This window comes from Phoenix dactylifera, chromosome 1, assembly GCF_051530095.1.
Source record: "Phoenix dactylifera cultivar Ajwa chromosome 1, Ajwa_hap1_PhDact_Kaust_v1.1, whole genome shotgun sequence".
Classification (NCBI taxonomy): Eukaryota; Viridiplantae; Streptophyta; class Magnoliopsida; order Arecales; family Arecaceae; genus Phoenix; species Phoenix dactylifera.
Window position 1 is genome coordinate 15,784,037 of NC_143190.1, and position 16,433 is coordinate 15,800,469.

The following is a 16,433-nucleotide window of genomic DNA, read 5'->3' on the forward strand; positions in this document are numbered from 1 at the left end:
ATTTGTTTAATGGTGTTTCCATGAATTATAGCCTTAAGAACATGTGGGAAGCTTCTCTTAGCCCTTAGAAATGAAATAGAGCCGTTGGAAGTGAAAAACTAGCCATTGGAGCCGTAAAAAACTAGCCGTTTGGGCTGTCAATTGTAGTGAAGTCGGCTCCTGCAGAATTGGAGTCGGCTCCTGCGGGTTGGAGTCGGCTCGAGTACTATTTCTGAAAATTATCTTTCTGTCCTGACTGAGAGAGTCGGCTCGAATAAAGTAGGAGTCGACTTGAGCTCTGTTCCTGAAATTATCTTTCGAGTCGACTTGAGCTCTGTTCCTGAAAATTATCTTTCTGTCCTGACTGAGAGAGTCGGCTTGAATGAAGTAGGAGTCGACTCGAGCTCTGTGCCACGGAAAATCCAAAGTGCTAGAGTCGACTTTAAGCTTTCAGAAGTCGACTCGAGGAATATTTTTTTGGATTTTTCTTTCAATTGCTTCTCCAACTTGAATCTTTTAAACTTGAAACTTGGGCCAATGAAGTATAGCTTTCTTTCAACTTTTCTTGAGAACTTTTGAGACCTTCTTGTATTCTTCCAACTTGCTTTGTTCCTTACAAAATAAATTATCTTTCTTCTTGCAATACAAACATTAGAAATTATACCACAAAGTTTTGTGATCATTAAAATCAATTTCTAGGGTCAATGGAGAGAAAGAAGATGTACACATACATACATGTATACATAACATATATGTGTGTGTGTATGTATGTATGTATATGTATATACATATATGTGTGTGTGTGTGTGTATTTATACATCTACATCTACACACACATACACACACACACACATATATATAGAGTTACACCTTATTTAAATTGGATGATGGGGATTAAATACTGATAATCTGAGTTATTAGATATGATCTATTATTATTAAACTATTTATATACCAAAATTCATGTAATTTGTAGATCCTTAGCTTACACATTAAGATTAAACGGCCAAAAATTAAATAGTAACACAAAAAAATTAACCATTTGATGCATAGGCTAGGGCCTCCAAAGTACATGATTTTTGATGTATAAGCAGTCTAAAGATAGTAAACTACATCCAATTGCTCGGATCATTAATTATCATTCAATTTAAAAAAGGGTATAACTCTATAAGAGTTACACTATGTGTAACTTGATCCTGATCCTATAAATCTCATCTAATAAATCCCCATGCAAAGATCTAAATGATTACAACTAAACTAGCCTATGACTTCCTATAGACTAAGAAGCAAAATGTTCTACGGAGAGATACAAAAATACATACTTCAGATAAATGTCTCCATGCCCATCTAGATTGGAGAGCTCTATTTAACTCGGCTAGATTAAGGATGTCTAGCCCCCTTCCTGTCCTTGAGACACTTTCCTTTGAACCTTTCTTTATGCACGTATTTTTGTTTCATTCTGATTATTTTGATCACATTTGAATTGATGGGGCATTGCCCAATTTTCAATGAAATAGGAGGAAAAAAGCATGCAAGCTCATTTTCACGGTAGAAAATTGTTTGATCATTTTCTAAGTGGAAAATTGTTTGACTTGCACTTGTATATCATTGATGATTGTTTGGAACCTCTTGATATCTTTTAGCCCAATTTGGAAAGGGAATTGGGATTTTTTTTGATAGAAATAAGAGTTTACACTGGATAGTGTTAATTTTGGCTAGGTTTAAGGCAGTGTGATAAAGCATTAATACCAATATAATCGATACTCAGATAAAAATACAAATGAACTATAATTACATTTTTTTTAAAAAAAGAAAAGGGATAGCCCAGTCATCTGTAACATTTGCTCTCATATTACCCTAACGATATGTAAAAGATGGAAATTAGAAAAAAAATCCATTGGTATATCAAGAAGAAAGAAAATTCCTCGAGGGACAGATCAAGAACTCCACTGCTCAAATCCCGCCCGATGCCCATTGCACACAAGTGTTCAGCAAGAGACACATAAAACCATAAACAGAGGCTAGCCTATGTACGACACCAAGATACGGCTGTTTTATCTCACAAATAAGAGAGCATTGCTACAAGGACATTGCAACCCCTTTAAAACAAACTAACTGCTCCCCACTACATGCCTGGTTATAGTTCGCATCACTAGCACTCATCATATGATTATATCATCCAAAATAAATAAAAGATAACAACATCCCATTCAAGAAGTCACATATAAAAGCCTGTAAAAACTTGACATCTTAGGAAGGAACAGTAGCTATTTAAGAAGGAAATTTTCCAGAAAACAAACTGACAAAAAGCAGCATGGTTCTATATTGGTGCCAATTATACCCCATAGCACATGATAATAGACAAATTAACACCTCTCTTACAAATACAATGAGCATTTCTTGTCTCAAGCATTACCTCACGGCAATAATGCCCGGGACTTGCTATTTCTGACCGAAGATAGATACGCAATTGTTCTCAGAATCTGATCTCTTTTATCTCAGTCTTACTCCACGTCACTCGGTTGAACTTTGTCCTGCTTCATGCTTTCGGTCATAATCTCTCTTTGTGACTGCATCCTTAATCAAGGAATTGTCACTTAAATGAACACTAAACACCAAAATGAAATGCAGGAAATGAACTTGAACAACAAATTCCAATAATTTAATGCCTTAATTCCTTGGTCAAAAAGCATATTATTACTTGAGATGCTCACTGGTTATATTGTTGTACATGGAGCAACTTTCAGAATGAGTTCGAAAATAAGGTAGCTAGAGAAGGGCAGAGAAATCTCTAACATAATAAATTGGAACCACCTAATCACCAACACATCAATCAGGAACACAAGTCAACTTTAGTTGAAACCATGTCATCCTCTGACTCTAGATGATTTCAGTGGCCATTCATCTTATCTTGTAATCAATTTGATATACTATACTGATTAATGTAGACACCTGTCAGATTAAACAATTCTAAAAATCGACCCTCAAAATTGATAGGTGTCAACCTATTCTTCCAGTATGCTGATTGGATACTAAAATGAAACTCACAAATCTAAATAACTGTGCTCCATCACTATTTCTTTTACGAACCAGACAAGTTAGTTACCTTAGAAAATAATTAGCAGTTGTTCACCTCAAACTAAATTATTTATGCTCGCCATTTTGGTTAACATATGTGGTCCATTGACCAGCACGAGAGTTGTTTCTGTGTTCCTGCCATACTCAATGAGAAGTTAAATTCAGAACATGTCTTCTTTTTATTACTATCAGTTACGTATACTTCATGCCATTCTTACATTTAAAGGCATCAAAAAATTTGGGAAAGTCTCACAAAGTTTAGGAAACTAAAAAAAGGTTACAAATACACATGTCTAATCCATTAAAAAACAGATAATTCCAAGGAAAACAGTACAGAGAAAAGACAGTGACTCTCTGAAATATATAGATAATACCATAATAAAATAATAAATAATTATAACCAGGAATAAAAATATTCAACACATACTATCAATAATAAAGAAATAAGTAAATAGGTACTGTGTTGTGTGTGGGAAATGCATCACGAATTCAAAGCATTTAAAGTGGACATGTGCCATCCATTATAAACAGATAATCACAAAGCAAACAGCTGCTACGAAGAGAAAGCACTGCCTATAATTCATAGATAACGTCCATAATAAAGTAAAAAGCGCCTACAACCTGGATTAAAGAGATTCATTTCATATGACAGATACAAATAAAAAGATAAATAAATAAGTAGTGCCAAGCATACATGTTTGTATAAGTTGGATAGAATAATAGTGCCTATAAAAACCAGCTGGTGCATGAAACATATATATATACAAAATGACGAGCAAAATGGGAATTAAACCACCTAGTGTTGATAAAGTGAGTAGTAGTGAAAAATTAGGTTCTTGCAAATAAATGAACAGAAAAATAAATTAAAATAGGTTATGTGACATACACTAAATGACCCTTGTAACAGTAACCATTAATACCATAATGCATAGACAGTAGACCAAACCCACCTTGGAAGTTGGAACCACTACCATGAACTAAGGGATACTCACACAATGTGAGAAAACTTCCATGTGGACTAAAGCAAGATACAATGGCAAGGACCCAATTGATCATGAGCCACATCTGACTAGTTGTTTCATGCAAGTCAGAAATTAGAACAAGTTGTAACTAGAATCAAGGTTTCAAGTGTTGCCTGTCCTCGCCAGCATGTACCACAGCAAGCCAGTACCAGAACCAAAGGCAGGCAGGAAAAAGCTATTTAACTCTTTATTTATAAATTTTTAATTACAAAGGGCTTCTTTTCATTGCAGTACAACACGGACTGGCACATTATTGCTGTTTCATCTGGTAACTAGCACACCCACCAGCACCAATACTTTAAACCTTGATCAGAATCGAACCCCATACCACTAGTCCACATTTCCACTTCAAGAGTCCAAATTAACTTAAGTTACACTTCTATAAGTCGTCTTGGGATCTAAGAAACCAGAATATTTAGTGTTTAATTGATGGTCTAATTTGAGTCCATTCAAGAGTAGGTTGAAACTTATCCAGGCCATATGTAGCATTTGACTCTCATCCTGTCAGTACCCAGTATGTCCTCGGAGTCTTAATTTACATGAACATTTTGTTTATTCCAAAATTCTTAATTACTCCAAATGTCTCTCATGAGTCAATACTCGAGAGTTCATAAAGGATCCCTAGAATCTATAAGCAGGACTTGTACTCAAACAAAATGAGCAATAGATTTAGGATTGCTTTATGTGCACATTGAATGTGCTATTTGCTTTGGGAGTGACCCTATTGCAACCCCTTGGTGCGGTTCCAAGGTTCCGAAGGTGCAACATTCACTGAAGCCTTTGGGTTAAAATTGGTGCAGAATTGATTGGATTAAGGTGACAAGGATTGACGCAATGACATTCTCATTGGTATATGTTCCTTTGCCAATCTAACACTACTAGTCTCTTGATCACTTCCTATCAGTATACATTTGTTAGATTTAGTTGCTTATTTTGATCAATTGTCACTTTGATAACGTGTCATGTTAATAACACTATTGCAACGTGATATTAACATATACAAGCATCGTCCTTATTTCTTGGATTTATAGGGCCACTTTTATCATGTATTATAGAAAAACATGATACCTGGCACTAGTTAAAATGTGCATGAATTTGGAAACAGTCCTGAGGTTCAAGATCATAGCTGAAGTTGATGTCGGTGTCCTCACGTAGTCTTGGAACAAGTACATAAAAAGTTTTTTTTTCCCCATTTAACAAGGGCATCTTAAGAATAGAGACATTGTCGGAGCAAGGTATCAAAAGTTAGGAGTTATTCCCACTTTTCCTACTTTTATATATGTCATTTTACTTGGTATTCATTGTACTTGCAACTGCAACATACTATTTTAAGTCTTCAGAGAAAAGTGGCTCAACTTAAAATTTGCCAGTTTTGACAATATTGTTTCTTGAAAATAGAATCCAAAAGAAGCATTTTATTGAACATTGATTAAAGAAAGAATTATAAAAAGTAAGGTTTTAAATACCGGTATCGAGGGTGGTACTAGCTTTCTGCAAACAGTATGGTATCAATCCGTCTTGTAATGATACACAAGATGGAGCTACATACCAGTATTGTACCAAAATAACCAAAAAACAGCTTCTTTAATTTTTTTGCCTTTTGGGTTTTATTTGGTTTCTATGGATAATAAAGGTATTGGGATAATATTGCTTTGTATTTTAGTGTTTTAATTGTGTTTTCAGTATGTGATATTAGATCTGATGTCCCCATCAGCTTCCTCTTTCTCTCATTCTCTCTCTTCTCTTTTTCTCACAATTTAGTCAAAAAGATAGGTAGAACATCTAACAGGATGTGTAAAAGGGGGGAAGGACATCATGCAAGGCCCCTCGACCCCCCCAACGAATTCTTTAAAAAAAGTTGTGCCCTATGGGACACGTTTGCGAACTAGTCAAACCGGCTAGTACCGACATGTTTCAATTGAGACATGTGATCCATGTGTCCTATCAGCATGTCTATAGAGATCAGTACCAATTGCACCAACCCGACCTGACCAGCTAAGGTTTCGGCAAGCCGAGGGGTGTCTTTTTTCTGGTTGAAACAATATGGTACCAGTGGTACCATCCTATTCCGCCAATTTCTACAGCCATGTTAAAAAGATTATTTTCCTAATTGAAAGTAAAGTGAGAACATTTTTTTTTGCTGAACATTCCTATGGGACATTATAATGAACCATGCCTCGTCCCGATTTGCTTTAAAATGATATGGTAACGGGCAAAACAAGTAGTAATGAGAAGAAAAAGAAAACAAAAAATCACGTCGAGGTCCATCTTGACTGTCTTGATGCATCTTGAATGTCAGGATGTAAGTAGCACAGTCAAGACAACCTAGTTCAAGGGAACCGTTGTCTCAGGTCCTGGCAAATCCTATAGCAATCATACAAACCAACATTACCTTTTTGTTCCATTGTGCCTTAAATCCTTGAATAAAACCTAACAACTGTTAGATAATAATTGTAAATAAAAGATCCTCTCATTCTTATCACCCTTCTGCCTCCAATTTAACATGCAAAAGGGGAAGGGAAGAGACCATTACTTCCTCTCAGTCACCTTCTTCCACTCCAATAACATGGTAAAAAAGGAAAAAAAGATTGTCATCTCATTCTTAGCCTTCCCCTAATCCATACCAACCACAAAGTGTAAAGGAAAGACCAAGTTCCTTAAATTGCCTTAATTTAAAAATAGATAAAAATTAGTTGAGTAACATGTCAAAAACCTAGTGGGATATGGTTCCGCATATTGGTCTAGAAAACCCTTAGGAGGACAAAACATGCTTTGTATCGGTTTCTCAATTTGGTTTAAACCTCTATTAGAGTGGAAATTTGTTTCCCAACTCTTAAGCTTATCACCATCCACCCATCTATAACAAGCAAAAAAGCAAAAAGACCATTTTGTTATTCTTATAACATTCCCTCATTCTTCTAACCTCTACATTTTTCTATATTGGCATGTAAGTAGGATATCCCACCAGCAACAACTTTTTTCTTAGTTAGCACATGCTAGGGATTTTTGTTCCCCAAGGGTATTAGAATGGAAGTTTCAAATCCCTATTTAATTACTATCATTTGAAAGTTGAAACCTTGTCAAAAACTCTCTAATCTAACCAACTAATCCTCTATGATAATGCCTTGATAAATAAGACGCAAAGGGAGGTGGATTAGCATGATGCAGAAACACATATGGGAGATACTCCTTGCTAAGGAGGGAAGGTTATATGAACGAGGTAGGTAACAACCCTTACATTTTTATATATCTTTCCATGTTAGCAGGAGATGCCACTTACTAATAACTTCTATTCTTAGGTAACATGTTCAAGGAACGGTTTTTTGTTTCCTAAGAACATCAAAAGGAAAGTTTTCAATCGATATTTATATCTATGCTTCGAAACCATGTCAAAAGTTTTTTCATTCTAACCAAATAATCCTCTTATGTAATGCTTCGACAGATATAGGCAAAGGGAGGTGGATTACCAAGAGGAAGAAACAGGTATGGGAGATACCACCTACTAATAGGTACAAGGGAAGGTGATATCAACGAGGTGGCTTAGAAGGAATACCAGGATCAGAAGGTGATATGGGAGATGCCACCTGAAAGAACTTCTATTCTCTGTTAACACATGCCAGGAATGCTCTTTTGTCATTCCGCAAGAGCACTAGAAGGAAAGTTCTCGGTCCCTATTTAATACCTGTTGGGAATATACTGTCCCAGAAAATTTTAAATCTATAATACTCTACTTCAACAAATAATAGGCAGAAATAGGCTTAGAGAAAATAAATAGAAAAGGTGGAAAAATGGAACCCGAGATGCAGAGGCGTGGTATGTTGGTCACTTTCCTTGAAGTAGATTTCGCCGCCTTACAGTGCACTAGGCTTAGATGGCGTTCTACTCTTGAGATACAACAGCCTCTCGCACTGTTCCTTCTGCCTCAATGATTTGCACGGATCAAAGAAGCCTTCGAACCCAGAATCAGTATGCAGCAAGCCCGTTGATTGAAAGAAAAATAGCAAACAGGGAGAATAGAAGTTCTCTGTTTTCAAATTATATATCCTGTCTAATCTGAAGAGGTCTATTTATAGACTTCTTCGGGACAGACGCGACCCAAAACCGATCCAACGGTCGAAACCGGTAAGAAAGTTTGAAAAAACAATGGGAGTAGGGCCAGCGGATGCGAGGTCGGTTGCGAAGAGGTGCTAACGAGGAAGCGACGTGGCTCCTCGTGCTATGGGTGCCAAGCACGACTCACGTACCTCTTGGCTCATCGTACCTGTTGTCCGACCTCGGCTCCTTGGGCTCATTACACCTATCCGACCTCGGCCTCGACTCCTCTTGGAGGAGCACGAATGAAATACAACCTCGGCTCTTCGCGCTTCGGATGAGAAGGTAGGTCGGACGAGCACATGCGCAAAGAACCTCGGACGAGCAGGGCTGTGAGATACGGGCTGAAGTCGGCAGCCCCAGCCGACTTCAGCCCCGTTTTCCTTTTTTTTTGGAAGGAGCCAGAGCAGGGGATCGCAGACGCGATCCCCTCCGGCTTCTTCGGGCGCAGCGAGGGCGGGGCGCCGCGGGCGTTACGAAGCAGCCCTGCGGTCATTCCGCGGCCACCCCACGGCCGCACGAGCGGCCGTTGATTTCGCCCCACCGCCGCGATTTTCGCGGCGGAGAGCTGTTGAAATGGGGTTATAAAACCCCCCTTTCCTCCTCCGTCTCCTCCTCTCCCTCTCCTCCCTCTCCTCCCTCTTCTTCCTTTGTTCTTGCCTCCCGAGTGACCGGCGTCCTCTTCCCGACCGAGCGCCGTCCGGATCCCCCTCGCGGCCATCCCCTGTTCCGAGATCCATTCTCTCGGTTTCGAACGCCACCGTCGCTTGACCGCCGGATCGAACAGCATCGGCCGAGATCTTCCTCCCGTCGCCTCCGTCGACCGCCGGTAAGCCTTCTCTTGCCCTGTATTTCATGTTTTTTTTTCTGTTCAAGCCCCAAACCGAGGTCATCCTCGGATCCTCCCTCCACGGCCTGCCGTGGCACTCTGCCGCCGGCCACGACCGCCCTACCGATGGCCGTGTGCCCCGCGAGCCGCCGGCCGGGCCACTGTCCGGCCACCTAGGCCGGCCCCCCTTCCTCCCCTATTTTCCCATCTCCCCTGTCCGTGGGGAGATTGGGAAGGAAGAAGGCCCGTTATAGGCCGAACTGGGCCAAGATTGGGCCCAGTTCACGGTGGGCCCAACTTGGGCCCAGCTTTAAACCAAATCTGAATCCGAAATCCGAAACCCGAAACCCAGTTCAGACTCGAAACCCGAAACCCAGTTCAGACCCGAAACCCGAAACCCAATTCAGACCCGAAACCCGAACCTATTTGGCCAATAAATAGAATTTTGCAGTTAAGCCCTTGACAGTATGTTATTTCACAAAAGGTTCTTCTGAAATTTATGTTCGATCCCTAAAAGAAAGATTTATTATATAAAGGTCCTCAAATATAATTCTATGGTCCTTTTATCCAAGTTTTATTACGGAACAGTACTCTGTAATTAGATATTGGTCCCTGAAATGAATCTTATAAATGAATTAGAGGCCAACCTTGGGGGCCCTATTGGACCGAGTCTATGCGGGCCCATTGGGCCGTGTCCGATGTGGGCCCTATCGGGCCATGCCCATTATGGGCCAACTCTAGGACCTGTTGGGCCGTACCCAGTAGTATTATTTCTGAATTTTGCTTAACTCTGAAATTAACAAGGAATTAATTAAATTTAAACAGGTGAACCTGATCCGCCTATCTGAAGTAGGGGTTAAACGAGAAGAGGTAAGTAACTTAATACTTCAAGTGTGATTTTCAAATTATTTGATAAATAGATTAAATTCTGAAATATGTTTTGTATTTAGTAAAATGGGTCTGGCATGTTAAATTTCATTTGAAAATTATGCTCTGAAATCCGTAAACTATGACTGGAAAATTTATGAAATCTGTTTTTATATATATGTATTCTCAGCATGGCTATGATCTGTTCTGTTCTGTTCTAGCCCCGCCAATGGGGATTATACGTTGGACCTATCGACTTGTAATCTGTGAGGAACCGGTTTCGACACCGTGCCACCGGTGATTAGAATAGTGGTTTCTGGACACCGTTTCCACCGGTGACTAACAATAGTGGTTTCTGGCACTCTATGCAACCCATGCCACTGGGTTACGTGGCCGTAGCCTATTATGTTGAGATTCTGGTATCAGAGTTTTTGGAAAAATGATAATAAGTTTTGAAAATAACAAAACGATGTTATTTATGATTTATTCCAGACATTATCCTGTATTTTGATCTGATATGCTCTGACCCCACTTTGGGGTATTTTGTTGTTTACTGGGCTAGTGTAGCTCATTATTCTATTTTCTCCATTTTTTAGATCCAGAGGCTTGATCTCACGGAATTGAGGAGTGCGTTAGATTTTCCGACGATTCCTTCAGTTATTGGTCCTTTAGTTAGATTAATTAAAGTATTTGACTTACGTAAGCATATGTTATTTGAAATTTTGTAAGACCGCTTTTGAACAATTTAAATAATTATGTTATCTTTGAAAAGCTGTATCTGCTTTGATATGATCTGCTGCCTTGCGCGCCCGTACGGCCCGCCGTGCGGGCGTGCGGCATCTGCCGCGCCTCGGGCTCGGGGCGTGACAGATTTGGTGGTATCAGAGCTCAGGTTTCAGATTCCTAGGGATTGTGTTTGAAATAGTCAGATGGAGCTTAAGTTTTAGGATCTTTAGGATTCATCGAAAAGTTTGAGAGATGGGTAGACATTAAGCCATTAGACGAAGATATTTATTTGCTTTTGTTATTGATAAATTTGAGTTATTTTATCAGAATTTTGAAATGCTAAAATGCAACCTAATTATGGCTGTAACCAAAGTGTGAATAAGTAATTCTGAGAGTTTTCTTGGTAGAGCAATTTGTATTTCAATGATTAATTAGATTTTGACTAAATTAAGTGAAGGAATATTAATCATGAGATATTATCGTGCAATGTAATTATTTTGGAAGTTTAACTTGATATCAGGCACTGTGGATATTGCTTCTAGTTGAAGTTAATTATTTTGGTAGCAATTTAAGATTCATCTATAAAAAGATGTTTAAAGCTTGGACTAGAAAATATTCATTAAAATCTGTATGTGGATCATGCATGGAGCTCGTATATAGAAGGAAAATATTCTTGGGGATGAGACTTAAGAGTTCTTATTTGGCTCTACTGGAGACTTGAAACAATTAAGATTGATATTTTGATGGAAAGTCAATTAGTAAATCTTGAGAATATTGGTGGATTAAAATGTTTTTGGGTTGGTCGAAAATAGGACTTGTTTGATTTGGAAAAGTTCTTGATGCTTTTCCTTGTTAAAAATAATAAAAAAAAGATTGTTGGAAAGTATAATACTTTTGATCAATATGGATATCATTGTGTTATTAGTAGATTCTCTAAGTCTAGTAGATTTACAAGATCCCGAAATGTTTGCAGTACTGCAAATAAAAATATTTTACTTATTTGAGGAGTTGATCTCAATGTAAAATCATAGAGCTTATATCTTGGTGGAATTTCTTGTAAATCTTTGAACCATATTATTAGATTCTTGTGAGTTAAAAATTTATAAATCAAGGCCATAAGTTGATTGTGGATTTTGTATCACCATATGAGAAATGCAAGTGGGATTTCATGAGAGGCCCAAATGAGTTTAGCCTAAAAGAAAAGATTCAGGATGATTGAGTAAGCTCCTGAGTAAGTTAATCTAGAATCTTTTAATCGAAGCTTGGAATAAATATCAACTTGTATAATGGAATTGTCAAGGGAAACTAGAATTGGCTTAGTTCAAATTTGGATCTAGAATATGATTACTTGATTATATGATGGTACAAATACGACAACTATCTCAAGGGTTAATAATGACCTAGTGTACTTGGAAAGCAAGGATAAAATTTTGCTTGGATATTATAAAAAAAATAAAAATGTTGATGATCTAGGATCATTAAGAAATTTTGGAGAATATTGATCAGAGTTGCGCAACGAAAGTATGATGGATTGAGTCAATTTAAACTGGTCAAAAATATTGACTATGTTTTGGTAACATGTTATTATGAAAGACTATGTTGTTCAATAATGAAAGATTTTGTTAATAAGGGAAGGTGTATACTATTGATTCTCAGGTCAATCATGATATGATTATGTTATCTCTTGGATAGAATTTGCTATTTTTGGGTATGCTAAGAAAATAATAATAATAATAATTGAGCGTATCATGACTCGGGTTAGTTGATTGTTGACCAAATATGGTCTAATTTGTTAAGTATCTGAATAAACCATGCATTATCTGCTCTCATCTTATGATTTATAAGTTTAAGTTAAAAGCTTTGTGGCATTTTGAATCATGGTATCAATACCTTGCCTTCTCAGACCTGCTCTTGTGATTTGATGCAAATTATTTTTGAGATAGACTGTTGCTATCTAATGATCATCAGTACATGTTCATTTTGTGAATTACATTCTTAGCTATATAATGATTTGACTCTAAGGATGGTCATTATCCTTTGAGGGATCAGCACACTACCATGATAAGTGTATGAGATCTATTTCATTTCAAGTTCTATCCCAAACACAACTAATTTTAATCAATCCTGTTGTGAATCGATCCTGATCCAATCTCGAGTGAACATGCATCAAGATGATAATTTCAATATGAGATTTTAGTCAATCACTTATCTAGTGTTAATCTTGCGAGTTTTATGAATTTTTGATAGTTGATCCAAAGCTATCTATCACACTGATTTTGATCGAGGAGAATGAGATCTTGGATTTATATTACTCAATGGGCTGAGCATCTGAAAGGCCTAGATCTCTTAAATTTCGAGGACGAAATTTTTTTTAAGGGGGAGAGAATGTGAGATACGGGCTGAAGTCGGCAGCCCCAGCCGACTTCAACCCCGTTTTTCTTTTTTTTTTTTGGAAGGAGCCAGAGCAGGGGATCGCAGACGCGATCCCCTCCGGCTTCTTCGGGCGCAGCGAGGGCGGGGCGCCGTGGGCGTTACGCGGCAGCCCCGCGGTCATTCCGCGGCCACCCCACGGCCGCACGAGCGGCCGTTGATTTCGCCCCACCGCCGCGATTTTCGCGGCGGAGAGCTGTTGAAATGGGGTTATAAAACCCCCCTTTCCTCCTCCCTCTCCTCCGTCTCCTCTCCCTCTCCTCCCTCTTCTTCCTTTGTTCTTGCCCCCCGAGTGACCGGCGTCCTCTTCCCGACCGAGCGCCGTCCGGATCCCCCTCGCGGTCATCCCCTGTTCCGAGATCCATTCTCTCGGTTTCGAACGCCACCGTCGCTTGACCGCCGGATCGAACAGCCTCGGCCGAGATCTTCCTCCCGTCGCCTCCGTCGACCGCCGGTAAGCCTTCTCTTGCCCTGTATTTCATGTTTTTTTTCTGTTCAAGCCCCAAACCGAGGTCATCCTCGGATCCTCCCTCCACGGCCGAGCTGCCGTGGCACTCTGCCGCCGGCCACGACCGCCCTACCAACGGCCGTGTCCCCCGCGAGCCGCCGGCCGGGCCACTGTCCGGCCACCTAGGCCGGCCCCCCCTTCCTCCCCTATTTTCCCATCTTCCTGTCCGTGGGGAGACTGGGAAGGAAGAAGGCCCGTTATGGGCCGAACTGGGCCAAGATTGGGCCCAGTTCACGGTGGGCCCAACTTGGGCCCAGTTCACGGTGGGCCCAACTTGGGCCCAGTTCACGGTGGGCCCAACTTGGGCCCAGCTTTAAACCAAATCTGAATCCGAAATCCGAAATCCGAAACCCAGTTCAGACTCGAAACCCGAAACCCAGTTCAGACCCGAAACCCGAAACCCAATTCAGACCCGAAACCCGAACCTATTTGGCCAATAAATAGAATTTTGCAGTTAAGCCCTTGACAGTATGTTATTTCACAAAAGGTTCTTCTGAAATTTATGTTCGATCCCTAAAAGAAAGATTTATTATATAAAGGTCCTCAAATATAATTCTATGGTCCTTTTATCCAAGTTTTATTACGGAACAGTACTCTGTAATTAGATATTGGTCCCTGAAATGAATCTTATAAATGAATGAGAGGCCAACCTTGGGGGCCCTATTGGACCGAGTCTATGCGGGCCCATTGGGCCGTGTCCGATGTGGGCCCTATCGGGCCATGCCCATTATGGGCCAACTTTAGGACCTGTTGGGCCGTACCCAGTAGTATTATTTCTGAATTTTGCTTAACTCTGAAATTAACAAGGAATTAATTAAATTTAAACAGGTGAACCTGATCCGCCTATCTGAAGTAGGGGTTAAGCGAGAAGAGGTAAGTAACTTAATACTTCAAGTGTGATTTTCAAATTATTTGATAAATAGATTAAATTCTGAAATATGTTTTGTATTTAGTAAAATGGGTCTGGCATGTTAAATTTCATTTGAAAATTATGCTCTGAAATCCGTAAACTATGACTGGAAAATTTATGAAATCTGTTTTTATATATATGTATTCTCAGCATGGCTATGATCTGTTCTGTTCTGTTCTGGCCCCGCCAATGGGGATTATACGTTGGACCTGTCGACTTGTAATCTATGAGGAACCGGTTTCGACACCGTGCCACCGGTGATTAGAATAGTGGTTTCTGGACACCGTTTCCACCGGTGACTAACAATAGTGGTTTCTGGCACTCTGTGCAACCCATGCCACTGGGTTACGTGGCCGTAGCCTATTATGTTGAGATTCTGGTATCAGAGTTTTTGGAAAAATGATAATAAGTTTTGAAAATAACAAAACGATGTTATTTATGATTTATTCCAGACATTATCCTGTATTTTGATCTGATATGCTCTGACCCCATTTTGGGGTATTTTGTTGTTTACTGGGCTAGTGTAGCTCATTATTCTATTTTCTTCATTTTTCAGATCCAGAGGCTTGATCTCACGGGATTGAGGAGTGCGTTAGATTTTCCGACGATTCCTTCAGTTATTGGTCCTTTAGTTAGATTAATTAAAGTATTTGACTTACGTAAGCATATGTTATTTGAAATTTTGTAAGACCGCTTTTGAATAATTTAAATAATTATGTTATCTTTGAAAAGCTGTATCTGCTTTGATATGATCTGCTGCCTTGCGCGCCCGTGCGGCCCGCCGTGCGGGCGTGCGGCGTCTGCCGCGCCTCGAGCTCGGGGCGTGACAAGGGCCGAGCGAGCACAGGCACAGGTGCAAAGAGCCTCGGACGAGCAGGGACAGGGCCCAGCGAGCACAAGCACATGCGCAAAGAACCTCGGCTCGGACAAGCACAGGCACAGCTCGGCCGCAAAGAACCTCGGGTCGGACAAGCACAGGCACAGAGAACCTCGGCTCGGACAAGCACAGGCCCAGCGAGCACAAGAGAACCGAGCTTTACGTAATAGAAATAAAAAGGAGGGAATGGGGAATCGAACCTGTTATCTCATCCCCACCCAAACAACGCACCAACCACCAAGCCATACTCCCTTGTTAACATATATGTATAATATATATATTTTAAGTATGAAAACTTTTAATCATTTATTTAACCAAAAAAAAACTAACATTCCCCCACATGATTAAAATGTTTTCAAAACTTTATAAAATCAGAAAATAGTCAAACCGGGCTTGTTTATGTCACGACTTCAATAAAGGTAGCTTGCGGCTTTGAACCTTTACCTAGTGAAAGTATATTTTCATCTGAAAGGTATAGTGATAGCTAAAAAGCTTTGAACCAAATCCTTTGGTTCATATTTCTATATACTTCACCCATGACAAATGCAAATACTGGGTTCATCATAGGTGGTGCTTTTTCTGGCCTTATGCACCAATATCTCAGTTTCATGAGTGCTCTAGGGGTTAAACCCTTATCCCCATAGACTGCGGCCACACAGTCACACTCACATAGGTGAGTCCTCCAAGGGTGCTCGCAGCACAGCACCTTGCCATAGACTCGGACTCATTCAGAGTTTTAAACTCTTCCGTATACCTCTGCTGTATTTAGCACTCACATCACAAGAAGAGACCAAATGGCATAAAGTCATTTTATAATAGTGCTAACTAATCATTAAACAACTTGTTTTTCCCGTTGAACCTTTCATCTTGGGATCTCCAGTCAGAATAGGTTGGGTTGCCATTGTCAATGATTCCTTATGGGTTTCAGTCCCATCCCCTTTGATGTTTCTATGACTTTGCTTCTAGCCAGTCCTTTAGTTAAAGGATCTGCTAGGTTATCTTTAGATCCAACAAATTCCAAAGTTATGATACCATTTTTTAATTAGGTATCTAATAGTCTTATGTCTCACACTAATGTGTCTTCTGTTTCTCTTGTTATACTCAGTATTTCTACAA

At 39.7% G+C, this 16,433-nt stretch overlaps 1 long non-coding RNA gene across 1 annotated transcript in view; it reads right to left on the reverse strand.

Annotated features, from left to right (window-relative positions):
- Positions 1-2,231: 2,231 nt before the first annotated feature.
- Positions 2,232-16,433, reverse strand: part of LOC148715071 (uncharacterized) — a 39,314-nt gene continuing 25,112 nt past the window's right edge. The window contains exon 2 of the long non-coding RNA XR_015982685.1: positions 2,232-2,548. This is a non-coding gene — a long non-coding RNA (uncharacterized LOC148715071). The remainder of the gene's footprint in view (positions 2,549-16,433) is intronic.